At 55.6% G+C, this 18,180-nt stretch overlaps 1 pseudogene; it reads right to left on the reverse strand.

The window, feature by feature from the left end:
- LOC135528992 (von Willebrand factor A domain-containing protein 7-like) overlaps positions 1-18,180 on the reverse strand; it is a 38,175-nt pseudogene that overhangs the window by 8,514 nt on the left and 11,481 nt on the right.

Genomic DNA, 18,180 nt, shown 5'->3' on the forward strand with positions numbered 1-18,180 from the left:
TCACAACAGTTTACCATGACATCTCCCTCATTATATAGTAGTCCAATCCTTGCCCATAGTAGTGATAAAATCCTCCAATTTAACACAAAACATCACAAATAATCCCCTCTTGCCTAAACATTGCCCACCTACTTCAGCCTCTCTCTCTCACCGTAGGAAGTCTTTGTCCCCGGCAGCTCCTCTGATGTCTTCCAACAGTTCCATGGTAGCGTTGACGGCCACGTCGGCTGCTCTGTGGTGGAGGTGACCGTGACTGGACCCCACGTCGTCCTTGTTGATGCCCCCTTCCGGGTCCCGACCGCTGGTCCGGTCAAACGACCCGCCGTGGCTACACTTACCTAGGAGAGGGGGAGATGAGTGTGTAAATTAGTTTGCATCAATCCTCCCGAGTGGCGCAGCGGTCTAAGGCGCTGCATCACAGTGCAAGTGGCATCACTACAGTCCTTGGTATGATTCCAGGCTATATCATAATCCGGCCGTGATTGGGAGTCCCCATACGGTGGTGCACAATTGTCCCAACGTCGTCCGGGTTTGGCAGGGGAAGCACGTCATTGTAAATAAACATTTGCCTAGTTAAATAAAGGTTACAAAAGATAATGTTTTTTTGGTTGATTTATTAGGATCCCCATTAGCTGCTGTCTATCAAGAAGAGGAATAAAAAGTGTGTGTGTGTGTGTGTGTGTGTGTGTGTGTGTGTGTGTGTGTGTACCTGCAGGTTTGTTGGAGGAGAACAGGTTGAAGTATCCAGAGGTGAGCAGGCCCTGCTGTAAGACCTCTGGTAGGATGTTATCAGTACAGTTACCTCCCATACAGTTCCTACAGGTCGGGGTACTGGGGCCTGGAGAGGGAGGAGAGGGAGGAGAGGGAGTTATAACAGGAGTACTGGGGCCTGAAGAGGGAGGAGAGGGAGGAGAGGGAGTTATAACAGGAGTACTGGGGCCTGGAGAGGGAGGAGAGGGAGGAGAGGGAGTTATAACAGGAGTACTGGGGCCTGAAGAGGGAGGAGAGGGAGGAGAGGGAGTTATAACAGGAGTACTGGGGCCTGAAGAGGGAGGAGAGGGAGGAGAGGGAGTTATAACAGGAGTACTGGGGCCTGAAGAGGGAGGAGAGGGAGGAGAGGGAGTTAGAACAGGAGTACTGGGGCCTGAAGAGGGAGGAGAGGGAGGAGAGGGAGTTATAACAGGAGTACTGGGGCCTGAAGAGGGAGGAGAGGGAGGAGAGGGGAGTTATAACAGGAGTACTGGGGCCTGAAGAGGGAGGAGAGGGAGTTATAACAGGAGTACTGGGGCCTGAAGAGGGAGGAGAGGGAGGAGAGGGAGTTATAACAGGAGTACTGGGGCCTGAAGAGGGAGGAGAGGGAGGAGAGGGAGTTATAACAGGAGTACTGGGACCTGAAGAGGGAGGAGAGGGAGGAGAGGGAGTTATAACAGGAGTACTGGGGCCTGAAGAGGGAGGAGAGGGAGGAGAGGGAGTTATAACAGGAGTACTGGGGCCTGAAGAGGGAGGAGAGGGAGTTATAACAGGAGTACTGGGGCCTGAAGAGGGAGGAGAGGGAGTTATAACAGGAGTACTGGGGCCTGAAGAGGGAGGAGAGGGAGTTATAACAGGAGTACTGGGGCCTGAAGAGGGAGGAGAGGGAGTTATAACAGGAGTACTGGGGCCTGAAGAGGGAGGAGAGGGAGTTATAACAAGAGTACTGGGGCCTGAAGAGGGAGGAGAGGGAGTTATAACAGGAGTACTGGGGCCTGAAGAGGGAGGAGAGGGAGTTATAACAGGAGTACTGGGGCCTGAAGAGGGAGGAGAGGGAGTTATAACAGGAGTACTGGGGCCTGGAGAGGGAGGAGAGGGAGGAGAGGGAGTTATAACAGGAGTACTGGGTCCTGAAGAGGGAGGAGAGGGAGGAGAGGGAGTTATAACAGGAGTACTGGGGCCTGAAGAGGGAGGAGAGGGAGGAGAGGGAGTTATAACAGGAGTACTGGGGCCTGAAGAGGGAGGAGAGGGAGGAGAGGGAGTTATAACAGGAGTACTGGGGCCTGAAGAGGGAGGAGAGGGAGGAGAGGGAGTTATAACAGGAGTACTGGGACCTGAAGAGGGAGGAGAGGGAGGAGAGGGAGTTATAACAGGAGTACTGGGGCCTGAAGAGGGAGGAGAGGGAGTTATAACAGGAGTACTGGGGCCTGAAGAGGGAGGAGAGGGAGGAGAGGGAGTTATAACAGGAGTACTGGGGCCTGAAGAGGGAGGAGAGGGAGGAGAGGGAGTTATAACAGGAGTACTGGGGCCTGAAGAGGGAGGAGAGGGAGTTATAACAGGAGTACTGGGGCCTGAAGAGGGAAGGAGAGGGAGGAGAGGGAGTTAGAACAGGAGTACTGGGTCCTGAAGAGGGAGGAGAGGGAGTTATAACAGGAGTACTGGGGCCTGAAGAGGGAGGAGAGGGAGGAGAGGGAGTTATAACAGGAGTACTGGGTCCTGAAGAGGGAGGAGAGGGAGGAGAGGGAGTTATAACAGGAGTACTGGGGCCTGAAGAGGGAGGAGAGGGAGGAGAGGGAGTTATAACAGGAGTACTGGGGCCTGAAGAGGGAGGAGAGGGAGGAGAGGGAGTTATAACAGGAGTACTGGGTCCTGAAGAGGGAGGAGAGGGAGGAGAGGGAGTTATAACAGGAGTACTGGGGCCTGAAGAGGGAGGAGAGGGAGTTATAACAGGAGTACTGGGGCCTGAAGAGGGAGGAGAGGGAGGAGAGGGAGTTATAACAGGAGTACTGGGGCCTGAAGAGGGAGGTGAGGGAGGAGAGGGAGTTATAACAGGAGTACTGGGTCATGAAGAGGGAGGAGAGGGAGGAGAGGGAGTTATAACAGGAGTACTGGGGCCTGAAGAGGGAGGAGAGGGTGTTATAACAGGAGTACTGGGTCCTGAAGAGGGAGGAGAGGGAGGAGAGGGAGTTATAACAGGAGTACTGGGTCCTGAAGAGGGAGGAGAGGGAGGAGAGGGAGTTATAACAGGAGTACTGGGGCCTGAAGAGGGAGGAGAGGGAGGAGAGGGAGGAGAGGGAGTTATAACAGGAGTACTGGGGCCTGAAGAGGAGGAGAGGGAGGAGAGGGAGTTATAACAGGAGTACTGGGGCCTGAAGAGGGAGGTGAGGGAGGAGAGGGAGTTATAACAGGAGTACTGGGTCCTGAAGAGGGAGGAGAGGGAGGAGAGAGAGTTATAACAGGAGTACTGGGGCCTGAAGAGGGAGGTGAGGGAGGAGAGGGAGTTATAACAGGAGTACTGGGGCCTGAAGAGGGAGGAGAGGGAGTTATAACAGGAGTACTGGGTCCTGAAGAGGGAGGAGAGGGAGTTATAACAGGAGTACTGGGGCCTGAAGAGGGAGGAGAGGGAGTTATAACAGGAGTACTGGGGCCTGAAGAGGGAGGAGAGGGAGTTATAACAGGAGTACTGGGGCCTGAAGAGGGAGGAGAGGGAGTTATAACAGGAGTACTGGGGCCTGAAGAGGGAGGAGAGGGAGTTATAACAGGAGTACTGGGGCCTGAAGAGGGAGGAGAGGGAGTTATAACAGGAGTACTGGGGCCTGAAGAGGAGGAGAGGAGTTATAACAGGAGTACTGGGGCCTGAAGAGGGAGGAGAGGGAGTTATAACAGGAGTACTGGGGCCTGAAGAGGGAGGAGAGGGAGGAGAGGGAGTTATAACAGGAGTACTGGGGCCTGAAGAGGGAGGAGAGGGAGGAGAGGGAGTTATAACAGGAGTACTGGGGCCTGAAGAGGGGAGAGGGAGGAGAGGGAGTTATAACAGGAGTACTGGGGCCTGAAGAGGGAGGTGAGGGAGGAGAGGGAGTTATAACAGGAGTACTGGGGCCTGAAGAGGGAGGAGAGGGAGGAGAGGGAGTTATAACAGGAGTACTGGGGCCTGAAGAGGGAGGAGAGGGAGTTATAACAGGAGTACTGGGGCCTGAAGAGGGAGGAGAGGGAGGAGAGGGAGTTATAACAGGAGCACTGGGTCCTGAAGAGGGAGGAGAGGGAGGAGAGGGAGTTATAACAGGAGTACTGGGGCCTGAAGAGGGAGGTGAGGGAGGAGAGGGAGGAGAGGGAGTTATAACAGGAGTACTGGGGCCTGAAGAGGGAGGAGAGGGAGTTACAACAGGAGTACTGGGGCCTGAAGAGGGAGGAGAAGGAGGAGAGGGAGTTATAACAGGAGTACTGGGGCCTGAAGAGGGAGGAGAGGGAGGAGAGGGAGGAGAGGGAGGAGAGGGAGTTATAACAGGAGTACTGGGGCCTGAAGAGGGAGGAGAGGGAGGAGAGGGAGGAGAGGGAGTTATAACAGGATTACTGGGGTCTGAAGAGGGAGGAGAGGGAGGAGAGGGAGTTATAACAGGAGTACTGGGGCCTGAAGAGGGAGGTGAGGGAGGAGAGGGAGTTATAACAGGAGTACTGGGGCCTGAAGAGGGAGGAGAGGGAGGAGAGGGAGTTATAACAGGAGTACTGGGGCCTGAAGAGGGAGGTGAGGGAGGAGAGGGAGTTATATCAGGAGTACTGGGTCCTGAAGAGGGAGGAGAGGGAGGAGAGGGAGTTATAACAGGAGTACTGGGGCCTGAAGAGGGAGGAGAGGGAGTTATAACAGGAGTACTGGGGCCTGAAGAGGGAGGAGAGGGAGTTATAACAGGAGTACTGGGGTCTGAAGAGGGAGGAGAGGGAGGAGAAGGAGTTATAACAGGAGTACTGGGTCCTGAAGAGGGATGAGAGGGAGGAGAGGGAGTTATAACAGGAGTACTGGGGCCTGAAGAGGGAGGAGAGGGAGGAGAGGGAGTTATAACAGGAGTACTGGGGCCTGAAGAGGGAGGAGAGGGAGTTATAACAGGAGTACTGGGTCCTGAAGAGGGAGGTGAGGGAGGAGAGGGAGGAGAGGGAGTTATAACAGGAGTACTGGGGCCTGAAGAGGGAGGAGAGGGAGTTATAACAGGAGTACTGGGGCCTGAAGAGGGAGGAGAGGGAGTTATAACAGGAGTACTGGGGCCTGAAGAGGGAGGTGAGGGAGGAGAGGAGTTATAACAGGAGTACTGGGGCCTGAAGAGGGAGGAGAGGGAGGAGAGGGAGTTATAACAGGAGTACTGGGGCCTGAAGAGGGAGGAGAGGGAGGAGAGGGAGTTATAACAGGAGTACTGGGGCCTGAAGAGGGAGGAGAGGGAGTTATAACAGGAGTACTGGGGCCTGAAGAGGGAGGAGAGGGAGTTATAACAGGAGTACTGGGGCCTGAAGAGGGAGGAGAGGGAGTTATAACAGGAGTACTGGGGCCTGAAGAGGGAGAGAGGGAGTTATAACAGGAGTACTGGGGCCTGAAGAGGGAGGAGAGGGAGGAGAGGGAGTTATAACAGGAGTACTGGGTCCTGAAGAGGGAGGAGAGGGAGGAGAGGGAGTTATAACAGGAGTACTGGGGCCTGAAGAGGGAGGAGAGGGAGGAGAGGGAGTTATAACAGGAGTACTGGGGCCTGAAGAGGGAGGAGAGGGAGTTATAACAGGAGTACTGGGGCCTGAAGAGGGAGGTGAGGGAGGAGAGGGAGTTATAACAGGAGTACTGGGGCCTGAAGAGGGAGGAGAGGGAGGAGAGGGAGTTATAACAGGAGTACTGGGGCCTGAAGAGGGAGGAGAGGGAGGAGAGGGAGTTATAACAGGAGTACTGGGGCCTGAAGAGGGAGGAGAGGGAGGAGAGGGAGGAGAGGGAGTTATAACAGGAGTACTGGGGCCTGAAGAGGGAGGAGAGGGAGGAGAGGGAGTTATAACAGGAGTACTGGGGCCTGAAGAGGGAGGAGAGGGAGTTATAACAGGAGTACTGGGTCCTGAAGAGGGAGGAGAGGGAGGAGAGGGAGTTATAACAGGAGTACTGGGGCCTGAAGAGGGAGGAGAGGGAGTTATAACAGGAGTACTGGGGCCTGAAGAGGGAGGAGAGGGAGGAGAGGGAGGAGAGGGAGTTATAACAGGAGTACTGGGGCATGAAGAGGGAGGAGAGGGAGGAGAGGGAGTTATAACAGGAGTACTGGGTCCTGAAGAGGGAGGAGAGGGAGGAGAGGGAGGAGAGGGAGTTATAACAGGAGTACTGGGGCCTGGAGAGGGAGGAGAGGGAGGAGAGGGAGTTATAACAGGAGTACTGGGTCCTGGAGAGGGAGGAGAGGGAGGAGAGGGAGTTATATCAGGAGTACTGGGTCCTGAAGAGGGAGGAGAGGGAGGAGAGGGAGTTATAACAGGAGTACTGGGGCCTGAAGAGGGAGGAGAGGGAGGAGAAGGAGTTATAACAGGAGTACTGGGTCCTGAAGAGGGATGAGAGGGAGGAGAGGGAGTTATAACAGGAGTACTGGGGCCTGAAGAGGGAGGAGAGGGAGGAGAGGGAGTTATAACAGGAGTACTGGGGCCTGAAGAGGGAGGAGAGGGAGTTATAACAGGAGTACTGGGTCCTGAAGAGGGAGGAGAGGGAGGAGAGGGAGGAGAGGGAGTTATAACAGGAGTACTGGGGCCTGAAGAGGGAGGAGAGGGAGTTATAACAGGAGTACTGGGTCCTGAAGAGGGAGGAGAGGGAGTTATAACAGGAGTACTGGGGCCTGAAGAGGGAGGTGAGGGAGGCGAGGGAGTTATAACAGGAGTACTGGGGCCTGAAGAGGGAGGAGAGGGAGGAGAGGGAGTTATAACAGGAGTACTGGGGCCTGAAGAGGGAGGAGAGGGAGGAGAGGGAGTTATAACAGGAGTACTGGGGCCTGAAGAGGGAGGAGAGGGAGTTATAACAGGAGTACTGGGGCCTGAAGAGGGATGATAGGGAGTTATAACAGGAGTACTGGGGCCTGAAGAGGGAGGAGAGGGAGTTATAACAGGAGTACTGGGGCCTGAAGAGGGAGGAGAGGGAGTTATAACAGGAGTACTGGGGCCTGAAGAGGGAGGAGAGGGAGGAGAGGGAGTTATAACAGGAGTACTGGGTCCTGAAGAGGGAGGAGAGGGAGGAGAGGGAGTTATAACAGGAGTACTGGGGCCTGAAGAGGGAGGAGAGGGAGGAGAGGGAGTTATAACAGGAGTACTGGGGCCTGAAGAGGGAGGAGAGGGAGTTATAACAGGAGTACTGGGGCCTGAAGAGGGAGGTGAGGGAGGAGAGGGAGTTATAACAGGAGTACTGGGGCCTGAAGAGGGAGGAGAGGGAGGAGAGGGAGTTATAACAGGAGTACTGGGGCCTGAAGAGGGAGGAGAGGGAGGAGAGGGAGTTATAACAGGAGTACTGGGGCCTGAAGAGGGAGGAGAGGGAGGAGAGGGAGTTATAACAGGAGTACTGGGGCCTGAAGAGGGAGGAGAGGGAGGAGAGGGAGGAGAGGGAGTTATAACAGGAGTACTGGGGCCTGAAGAGGGAGGAGAGGGAGGAGAGGGAGTTATAACAGGAGTACTGGGGCCTGAAGAGGGAGGAGAGGGAGTTATAACAGGAGTACTGGGTCCTGAAGAGGGAGGAGAGGGAGGAGAGGGAGTTATAACAGGAGTACTGGGGCCTGAAGAGGGAGGAGAGGGAGTTATAACAGGAGTACTGGGGCCTGAAGAGGGAGGAGAGGGAGGAGAGGGAGGAGAGGGAGTTATAACAGGAGTACTGGGGCATGAAGAGGGAGGAGAGGGAGGAGAGGGAGTTATAACAGGAGTACTGGGTCCTGAAGAGGGAGGAGAGGGAGGAGAGGGAGTTATAACAGGAGTACTGGGGCCTGAAGAGGGAGGAGAGGGAGGAGAGGGAGTTATAACAGGAGTACTGGGGCCTGAAGAGGGAGGAGAGGGAGGAGAGGGAGTTATATCAGGAGTACTGGGTCCTGAAGAGGGAGGAGAGGAGGAGGAGGGGAGTTATAACAGGAGTACTGGGGCCTGAAGAGGGAGGAGAGGGAGTTATAACAGGAGTACTGGGGCCTGAAGAGGGAGGAGAGGAGGAGAGGGGGTTATAACAGGAGTACTGGGGTCTGAAGAGGGAGGAGAGGAAGGAGAGGGAGTTATAACAGGATTACTGGGGCCTGAAGAGGAGGAGAGGGAGGAGAGGGAGGAGAGGGAGTTATAACAGGATTACTGGGGTCTGAAGAGGGAGGAGAGGGAGGAGAGGGAGTTATAACAGGATTACTGGGGCCTGGAGAGGGAGGAGAGGGAGTTATAACAGGAGTACTGGGTCCTGAAGAGGGAGGAGAGGGAGGAGAGGGAGTTATAACAGGAGTACTGGGGCCTGAAGAGGGAGGTGAGGGAGGAGAGGGAGTTATAACAGGAGTACTGGGGCCTGAAGAGGGAGGAGAGGGAGTTATAACAGGAGTACAGGGGCCTGAAGAGGGAGGAGAGGGAGGAGAGGGAGTTATAACAGGAGTACTGGGTCCTGAAGAGGGAGGAGAGGGAGGAGAGGGAGTTATAACAGGAGTACTGGGGCCTGAAGAGGGAGGAGAGGGAGGAGAGGGAGGAGAGGGAGTTATAACAGGAGTACTGGGGCCTGAAGAGGGAGGAGAGGGAGTTACAACAGGAGTACTGGGGCCTGAAGAGGGAGGAGAGGAAGGAGAGGGAGTTATAACAGGAGTACTGGGGCCTGAAGAGGGGAGAGGGAGGAGAGGGAGGAGAGGGAGTTATAACAGGAGTACTGGGGCCTGAAGAGGGAGGAGAGGGAGGAGAGGGAGGAGAGGGAGTTATAACAGGATTACTGGGGTCTGAAGAGGGAGGAGAGGGAGGAGAGGGAGTAATAACAGGAGTACTGGGGCCTGAAGAGGGAGGTGAGGGAGGAGAGGGAGTTATAACAGGAGTACTGGGTCCTGAAGAGGGAGGAGAGGGAGGAGAGGGAGTTATAACAGGAGTACTGGGGCCTGAAGAGGGAGGTGAGGGAGGAGAGGGAGTTATAACAGGAGTACTGGGTCCTGAAGAGGGAGGAGAGGGAGGAGAGGGAGTTATAACAGGAGTACTGGGGCCTGAAGAGGGAGGAGAGGGAGTTATAACAGGAGTACTGGGGCCTGAAGATGGAGGTGAGGGAGGAGAGGGAGTTATAACAGGAGTACTGGGGCCTGAAGAGGGAGGAGAGGGAGGAGAGGGAGTTATAACAGGAGTACTGGGGCCTGAAGAGGGAGGAGAGGGAGGAGAGGGAGTTATAACAGGAGTACTGGGTCCTGAAGAGGGAGGAGAGGGAGGAGAGGGAGGAGAGGGAGTTATAACAGGAGTACTGGGGCCTGAAGAGGGAGGAGAGGAGGAGAGGGAGTTATAACAGGAGTACTGGGTCCTGAAGAGGGAGGAGAGGGAGGAGAGGGAGGAGAGGGAGTTATAACAGGAGTACTGGGGCCTGAAGAGGGAGGAGAGGGAGGAGAGGGAGTTATAACAGGAGTACTGGGGCCTGAAGAGGGAGGAGAGGGAGTTATAACAGGAGTACTGGGTCCTGAAGAGGGAGGTGAGGGAGGAGAGGGAGGAGAGGGAGTTATAACAGGAGTACTGGGGCCTGAAGAGGAGAGGAGAGGGAGTTATAACAGGAGTACTGGGGCCTGAAGAGGGAGGAGAGGGAGTTATAACAGGAGTACTGGGGCCTGAAGAGGGAGGTGAGGGAGGAGAGGGAGTTATAACAGGAGTACTGGGGCCTGAAGAGGGAGGAGAGGGAGGAGAGGGAGTTATAACAGGAGTACTGGGGCCTGAAGAGGGAGGAGAGGGAGTTATAACAGGAGTACTGGGGCCTGAAGAGGGAGGAGAGGGAGGAGAGGGAGTTATAACAGGAGTACTGGGGCCTGAAGAGGGAGGAGAGGGGGGAGGAGAGGGAGTTATAACAGGAGTACTGGGTCCTGAAGAGGGAGGAGAGGGAGGAGAGGGAGTTATAACAGGAGTACTGGGGCCTGAAGAGGGAGGAGAGGGAGGAGAGGGAGTTATAACAGGAGTACTGGGGCCTGAAGAGGGAGGAGAGGGAGTTATAACAGGAGTACTGGGGCCTGAAGAGGGAGGTGAGGGAGGAGAGGGAGTTATAACAGGAGTACTGGGGCCTGAAGAGGGAGGAGAGGGAGGAGAGGGAGCTATAACAGGAGTACTGGGGCCTGAAGAGGGAGGAGAGGGAGGAGAGGGAGTTATAACAGGAGTACTGGGGCCTGAAGAGGGAGGAGAGGGAGGAGAGGGAGGAGAGGGAGTTATAACAGGAGTACTGGGTCCTGAAGAGGGAGGAGAGGGAGGAGAGGGAGGAGAGGGAGTTATAACAGTAGTACTGGGGCCTGAAGAGGGAGGAAAGGGAGGAGAGGGAGTTATAACAGGAGTACTGGGGCCTGAAGAGGGAGGAGAGGGAGTTATAACAGGAGTACTGGGGCCTGAAGAGGGAGGAGAGGGAGGAGAGGGAGTTATAACAGGAGTACTGGGGCCTGAAGAGGGAGGAGAGGGAGTTATAACAGGAGTACTGGGGCCTGAAGAGGGAGGAGAGGGAGTTATAACAGGAGTACTGGGGCCTGAAGAGGAGGAGAGGGAGTTATAACATGAGTACTGGGGCCTGAAGAGGGAGGAGAGGGAGTTATAACAGGAGTACTGGGGCCTGGAGAGGGAGGAGAGGGAGGAGAGGGAGTTATAACAGGAGTACTGGGTCCTGGAGAGGGAGGAGAGGGAGGAGAGGGAGTTATAACAGGAGTACTGGGGCCTGAAGAGGGAGGAGAGGGAGGAGAGGGAGTTATAACAGGAGTACTGGGGCCTGAAGAGGGAGGAGAGGGAGTTATAACAGGAGTACTGGGGCCTGAAGAGGGAGGTGAGGGAGGAGAGGGAGTTATAACAGGAGTACTGGGGCCTGAAGAGGGAGGAGAGGAGGAGAGGGAGTTATAACAGGAGTACTGGGGCCTGAAGAGGGAGGAGAGGGAGGAGAGGGAGTTATAACAGGAGTACTGGGGCCTGAAGAGGGAGGAGAGGGAGGAGAGGGAGGAGAGGGAGTTATAACAGGAGTACTGGGGCCTGAACAGGGAGGAGAGGGAGGAGAGGGAGTTATAACAGGAGTACTGGGGCCTGAAGAGGGAGGAGAGGGAGTTATAACAGGAGTACTGGGTCCTGAAGAGGAGGAGAGGGAGGAGAGGGAGTTATAACAAGAGTACTGGGGCCTGAAGAGGGAGGAGAGGGAGTTATAACAGGAGTACTGGGTCCTGAAGAGGGAGGAGAGGGAGGAGAGGGAGTTATAACAGGAGTACTGGGTCCTGAAGAGGGAGGAGAGGGAGGAGAGGGAGTTATAACAGGAGTACTGGGGCCTGAAGAGGGAGGAGAGGGAGGAGAGGGAGTTATAACAGGAGTACTGGGGCCTGAAGAGGGAGGAGAGGGAGTTATAACAGGAGTACTGGGTCCTGAAGAGGGAGGAGAGGGAGGAGAGGGAGGAGAGGGAGTTATAACAGGAGTACTGGGGCCTGAAGAGGGAGGAGAGGGAGTTATAACAGGAGTACTGGGGCCTGAAGAGGGAGGAGAGGGAGTTATAACAGGAGTACTGGGGCCTGAAGAGGGAGGTGAGGGAGGAGAGGGAGTTATAACAGGAGTACTGGGGCCTGAAGAGGGAGGAGAGGGAGGAGAGGGAGTTATAACAGGAGTACTGGGGCCTGAATAGGGAGGAGAGGGAGTTATAACAGGAGTACTGGGGCCTGAAGAGGGAGGAGAGGGAGTTATAACAGGAGTACTGGGGCCTGAAGAGGGAGGAGAGGGAGTTATAACAGGAGTACTGGGGCCTGAAGAGGGAGGAGAGGGAGGAGAGGGAGTTATAACAGGAGTACTGGGTCCTGAAGAGGGAGGAGAGGGAGGAGAGGGAGTTATAACAGGAGTACTGGGGCCTGAAGAGGGAGGAGAGGGAGGAGAGGGAGTTATAACAGGAGTACTGGGGCCTGAAGAGGGAGGTGAGGGGAGAGGGGAGTTATAACAGGAGTACTGGGGCCTGAAGAGGGAGGAGAGGGAGGAGAGGGAGTTATAACAGGAGTACTGGGGCCTGAAGAGGGAGGAGAGGGAGGAGAGGGAGGAGAGGGAGTTATAACAGGAGTACTGGGGCCTGAAGAGGGAGGAGAGGGAGGAGAGGGAGTTATAACAGTAGTACTGGGGCCTGAAGAGGGAGGAGAGGGAGGAGAGGGAGTTATAACAGGAGTACTGGGGCCTGAAGAGGGAGGAGAGGGAGTTATAACAGGAGTACTGGGTCCTGAAGAGGGAGGAGAGGGAGGAGAGGGAGTTATAACAGGAGTACTGGGGCCTGAAGAGGGTGGAGAGGGAGCAGAGGGAGTTATAACAGGATTACTGGGGTCTGAAGAGGGAGGAGAGGGAGTTATAACAGGAGTACTGGGGCCTGAAGAGGGAGGAGAGGGAGCAGAGGGAGTTATAACAGGATTACTGGGGTCTGAAGAGGGAGGAGAGGGAGTTATAACAGGAGTACTGGGGCCTGAAGAGGGAGGAGAGGGAGGAGGGAGTTATAACAGGAGTACTGGGGCCTGAAGAGGGTGGAGAGGGAGCAGAGGGAGTTATAACAGGATTACTGGGGTCTGAAGAGGGAGGAGAGGGAGTTATAACAGGAGTACTGGGGCCTGAAGAGGGAGGAGAGGGAGGAGAGGGAGTTATAACAGGAGTACTGGGGCCTGAAGAGGGAGGAGAGGGAGTTATAACAGGAGTACTGGGTCCTGAAGAGGGAGGAGAGGGAGGAGAGGGAGGAGAGGGAGTTATAACAGTAGTACTGGGTCCTGAAGAGGGAGGAGAGGGAGGAGAGGGAGTTATAACAGGAGTACTGGGGCCTGAAGAGGAGGAGAGGGAGTTATAACAGGAGTACTGGGTCCTGAAGAGGGGAGGTGAGGGAGGAGAGGAGTTATAACAGGAGTACTGGGGCCTGAAGAGGGAGGAGAGGGAGGAGAGGGAGTTATAACAGGAGTACTGGGGCCTGAAGAGGGAGGAGAGGGAGTTATAACAGGAGTACTGGGGCCTGAAGAGGGAGGAGAGGGAGGAGAGGGAGGAGAGGGAGTTATAACAGGAGTACTGGGGCCTGAAGAGGGAGGAGAGGGAGGAGAGGGAGTTATAACAGGAGTACTGGGGCCTGAAGAGGGAGGAGAGGGAGGAGGGAGTTATAACGGGAGTACTGGGGCCTGAAGAGGGAGGAGAGGGAGTTATAACAGGAGTACTGGGGCCTGAAGAGGAGGAGAGGGAGTTATAACAGGAGTACTGGGGCCTGAAGAGGGAGGAGAGGGAGTTATAACAGGAGTACTGGGGCCTGAAGAGGGAGGTGAGGGAGGAGAGGAGTTATAACAGGAGTACTGGGGCCTGAAGAGGGAGGAGAGGGAGGAGAGGGAGTTATAACGGGAGTACTGGGGCCTGAAGAGGGAGGAGAGGGAGTTATAACAGGAGTACTGGGGCCTGAAGAGGGAGGTGAGGGAGGAGAGGAGTTATAACAGGAGTACTGGGGCCTGAAGAGGGAGGAGAGGGAGTTATAACAGGAGTACTGGGGCCTGAAGAGGGAGGAGAGGGAGGAGAGGGAGTTATAGCAGGAGTACTGGGGCCTGGAGAGGGAGGAGAGGGAGTTATAACAGGAGTACTGGGGCCTGAAGAGGAGGAGAGGGAGGAGAGGGAGTTATAACAGGAGTACTGGGGCCTGAAGAGGGAGGAGAGGGAGGAGGGGAGTTATAACAGGAGTACTGGGTCCTGAAGAGGGAGGAGAGGGAGGAGAGGGAGTTATAACAGGAGTACTGGGGCCTGAAGAGGGAGGAGAGGGAGGAGAGGGAGTTATAACAGGAGTACTGGGGCCTGAAGATGGAGGTGAGGGAGGAGAGGGAGTTATAACAGGATTACTGGGGTCTGAAGAGGGAGGAGAGGAAGGAGAGGGAGTTATAACAGGAGTACTGGGGCCTGAAGAGGGAGGAGAGGGAGTTATAACAGGAGTACTGGGGCCTGGAGAGGGAGGAGAGGGAGTTATAACAGGAGTACTGGGGCCTGAAGAGGGAGGAGAGGGAGGAGAGGGAGTTATAACAGGATTACTGGGGTCTGAAGAGGGAGGAGAGGAAGGAGAGGGAGTTATAACAGGAGTACTGGGGCCTGAAGAGGGAGAAGAGGGAGGAGAGGGAGTTATAACAGGAGCACTGGGTCCTGAAGAGGGAGGAGAGGGAGGAGAGGGAGTTATAACAGGAGTACTGGGGCCTGAAGAGGGAGGAGAGGGAGGAGAGGGAGGAGAGGGAGTTATAACAGGAGTACTGGGGCCTGAAGAGGGAGGAGAGGGAGTTACAACAGGAGTACTGGGGCCTGAAGAGGGAGGAGAGGAAGGAGAGGGAGTTATAACAGGAGTACTGGGGCCTGGAGAGGGAGGAGAGGGAGGAGAGGGAGGAGAGGGAGTTATAACAGGAGTACTGGGTCCTGAAGAGGGAGGAGAGGGAGGAGAGGGAGGAGAGGGAGTTATAACAGGATTACTGGGGTCTGAAGAGGGAGGAGAGGGAGGAGAGGGAGTTATAACAGGAGTACTGGGGCCTGAAGAGGGAGGTGAGGGAGGAGATGGAGTTATAACAGGAGTACTGGGTCCTGAAGAGGGAGGAGAGGGAGGAGAGGGAGTTATAACAGGAGTACTGGGGCCTGAAGAGGGAGGTGAGGGAGGAGAGGGAGTTATAACAGGAGTACTGGGTCCTGAAGAGGAGGAGAGGGAGGAGAGGGAGTTATAACAGGAGTACTGGGGCCTGAAGAGGGAGGAGAGGGAGTTATAACAGGAGTACTGGGGCCTGAAGAGGGAGGAGAGGAGAGAGGAGTTATAACAGGAGTACTGGGGCCTGAAGAGGGTGGAGAGGGAGCAGAGGGAGTTATAACAGGATTACTGGGGTCTGAAGAGGGAGGAGAGGGAGTTATAACAGGAGTACTGGGGCCTGAAGAGGGAGGAGAGGGAGGAGAGGGAGTTATAACAGGAGTACTGGGGCCTGAAGAGGGAGGAGAGGGAGTTATAACAGGAGTACTGTGTCCTGAAGAGGGAGGAGAGGGAGGAGAGGGAGGAGAGGGAGTTATAACAGTAGTACTGGGTCCTGAAGAGGGAGGAGAGGGAGGAGAGGGAGTTATAACAGGAGTACTGGGGCCTGAAGAGGGAGGAGAGGGAGTTATAACAGGAGTACTGGGGCCTGAAGAGGGAGGAGAGGGAGGAGAGGGAGTTATAACAGGAGTACTGGGGCCTGAAGAGGGAGGAGAGGGAGGAGAGGGAGTTATAACAGGAGTACTGGGGCCTGAAGAGGGAGGAGAGGGAGTTATAACAGGAGTACTGGGGCCTGAAGAGGGAGGAGAGGGAGGAGAGGGAGGAGAGGGAGGAGAGGGAGTTATAACAGGAGTACTGGGGCCTGAAGAGGGAGGAGAGGGAGGAGAGGGAGTTATAACAGGAGTACTGGGGCCTGAAGAGGGAGGAGAGGGAGGAGAGGGAGGAGAGGGAGTTATAACAGGAGTACTGGGGCCTGAAGAGGGAGGAGAGGGAGGAGAGGGAGTTATAACAGGATTACTGGGTCCTGAAGAGGGAGGAGAGGGAGGAGAGGGAGTTATAACAGGAGTACTGGGTCCTGAAGAGGGAGGAGAGGGAGGAGAGGGAGGAGAGGGAGTTATAACAGGAGTACTGGGGCATGAAGAGGGAGGAGAGGGAGGAGAGGGAGGAGAGGGAGTTATAACAGGAGTACTGGGGCCTGAAGAGGGAGGAGAGGGAGGAGAGGGAGTTATAACAGGATTACTGGGTCCTGAAGAGGGAGGAGAGGGAGGAGAGGGAGTTATAACAGGAGTACTGGGGTCTGAAGAGGGAGGAGAGGAAGGAGAGGGAGTTATAACAGGATTACTGGGGCCTGAAGAGGGAGGAGAGGGAGGAGAGGGAGGAGAGGGAGTTATAACAGGATTACTGGGGTCTGAAGAGGGAGGAGAGGGAGGAGAGGGAGTTATAACAGGATTACTGGGGCCTGGAGAGGGAGGAGAGGGAGGAGAGGGAGTTATAACAGGAGTACTGGGGCCTGAAGAGGGAGGTGAGGGAGGAGAGGGAGTTATAACAGGAGTACTGGGGCCTGAAGAGGGAGGAGAGGGAGTTATAACAGGAGTACTGGGGCCTGAAGAGGGAGGAGAGGGAGGAGAGGGAGTTATAACAGGAGTACTGGGTCCTGAAGAGGGAGGAGAGGGAGGAGAGGGAGTTATAACAGGAGTACTGGGGCCTGAAGAGGGAGGAGGGAGGGAGGGAGGAGAGGGAGTTATAACAGGAGTACTGGGGCCTGAAGAGGGAGGAGAGGGAGTTACAACAGGAGTACTGGGGCCTGAAGAGGGAGGAGAGGAAGGAGAGGGAGTTATAACAGGAGTACTGGGGCCTGAAGAGGGAGGAGAGGGAGGAGAGGGAGGAGAGGGAGTTATAACAGGAGTACTGGGGCCTGAAGAGGGAGGAGAGGGAGGAGAGGAGGAGAGGGAGTTATAACAGGAGTACTGGGGCCTGAAGAGGGAGGTGAGGGAGGGAGGGAGTTATAACAGGAGTACTGGGTCCTGAAGAGGGAGGAGAGGGAGGAGAGGGAGTTATAACAGGAGTACTGGGGCCTGAAGAGGGAGGAGAGGGAGTTATAACAGGAGTACTGGGGCCTGAAGAGGGAGGAGAGGGAGGAGAGGGAGTTATAACAGGAGTACTGGGGCCTGAAGAGGGAGGAGAGGGAGGAGAGGGAGTTATAACAGGAGTACTGGGTCCTGAAGAGGGAGGAGAGGGAGGAGAGGGAGGAGAGGGAGTTATAACAGGAGTACTGGGGCCTGAAGAGGGAGGAGAGGGAGGAGAGGGAGTTATAACAGGAGTACTGGGTCCTGAAGAGGGAGGAGAGGGAGGAGAGGGAGGAGAGGGAGTTATAACAGGAGTACTGGGGCCTGAAGAGGGAGGAGAGGGAGGAGAGGGAGTTATAACAGGAGTACTGGGGCCTGAAGAGGGAGGAGAGGGAGTTATAACAGGAGTACTGGGTCCTGAAGAGGGAGGTGAGGGAGGAGAGGAGGAGAGGGAGTTATAACAGGAGTACTGGGGCCTGAAGAGGGAGGTGAGGGAGTTATATCAGGAGTACTGGGGCCTGAAGAGGGAGGAGAGGGAGTTATAACAGGAGTACTGGGGCCTGAAGAGGGAGGAGAGGGAGGAGAGGGAGTTATATCAGGAGTACTGGGGCCTGAAGAGGGAGGAGAGGGAGGAGTAGGGAGTTATAACAGGAGTACTGGGGCCTGAAGAGGGAGGAGAGGGAGTTATAACAGGAGTACTGGGGCCTGAAGAGGGAGGAGAGGGAGGAGAGGGAGTTATAACAGGAGTACTGGGTCCTGAAGAGGGAGGAGAGGGAGGAGAGGGAGTTATAACAGGAGTACTGGGGCCTGAAGAGGGAGGGGAGAGGGAGGAGAGGGAGGAGAGGGAGTTATAACAGGAGTACTGGGGCCTGAAGAGGGAGGAGAGGGAGTTACAACAGGAGTACTGGGGCCTGAAGAGGGAGGAGAGGGAGTTATAACAGGAGTACTGGGGCCTGAAGAGGGAGGTGAGGGAGTTATAACAGGAGTACTGGGGCCTGAAGAGGGAGGAGAGGGAGTTACAACAGGAGTACTGGGGCCTGAAGAGGGAGGAGAGGGAGTTATAACAGGAGTACTGGGGCCTGAAGAGGGAGGAGAGGGAGGAGAGGGAGTTATAACAGGAGTACTGGGTCCTGAAGAGGGAGGAGAGGGAGGAGAGGGAGTTATAACAGGAGTACTGGGGCCTGAAGAGGGAGGAGAGGGAGGAGAGGGAGGGAGGGAGTTATAACAGGAGTACTGGGGCCTGAAGAGGGAGGAGAGGGAGGAGAGGGAGGAGTTATAACAGGAGTACTGGGGCCTGAAGAGGGAGGTGAGGGAGGAGAGGGAGTTATAACAGGAGTACTGGGTCCTGAAGAGGGAGGAGGGGAGGAGAGGGAGTTATAACAGGAGTACTGGGGCCTGAAGAGGGAGGAGAGGGAGGAGAGGGAGGAGAGGGAGTTATAACAGGAGTACTGGGGCCTGAAGAGGGAGGAGAGGGAGGAGAGGGAGTTATAACAGGATTACTGGGTCCTGAAGAGGGAGGAGAGGGAGGAGAGGGAGTTATAACAGGAGTACTGGGGTCTGAAGAGGGAGGAGAGGAAGGAGAGGGAGTTATAACAGGATTACTGGGGCCTGAAGAGGGAGGAGAGGGAGGAGAGGGAGGAGAGGGAGTTATAACAGGATTACTGGGGTCTGAAGAGGGAGGAGAGGGAGGAGAGGGAGTTATAACAG

This window comes from Oncorhynchus masou, unplaced genomic scaffold (genome assembly GCF_036934945.1).
Source record: "Oncorhynchus masou masou isolate Uvic2021 unplaced genomic scaffold, UVic_Omas_1.1 unplaced_scaffold_1069, whole genome shotgun sequence".
Classification (NCBI taxonomy): Eukaryota; Metazoa; Chordata; class Actinopteri; order Salmoniformes; family Salmonidae; genus Oncorhynchus; species Oncorhynchus masou.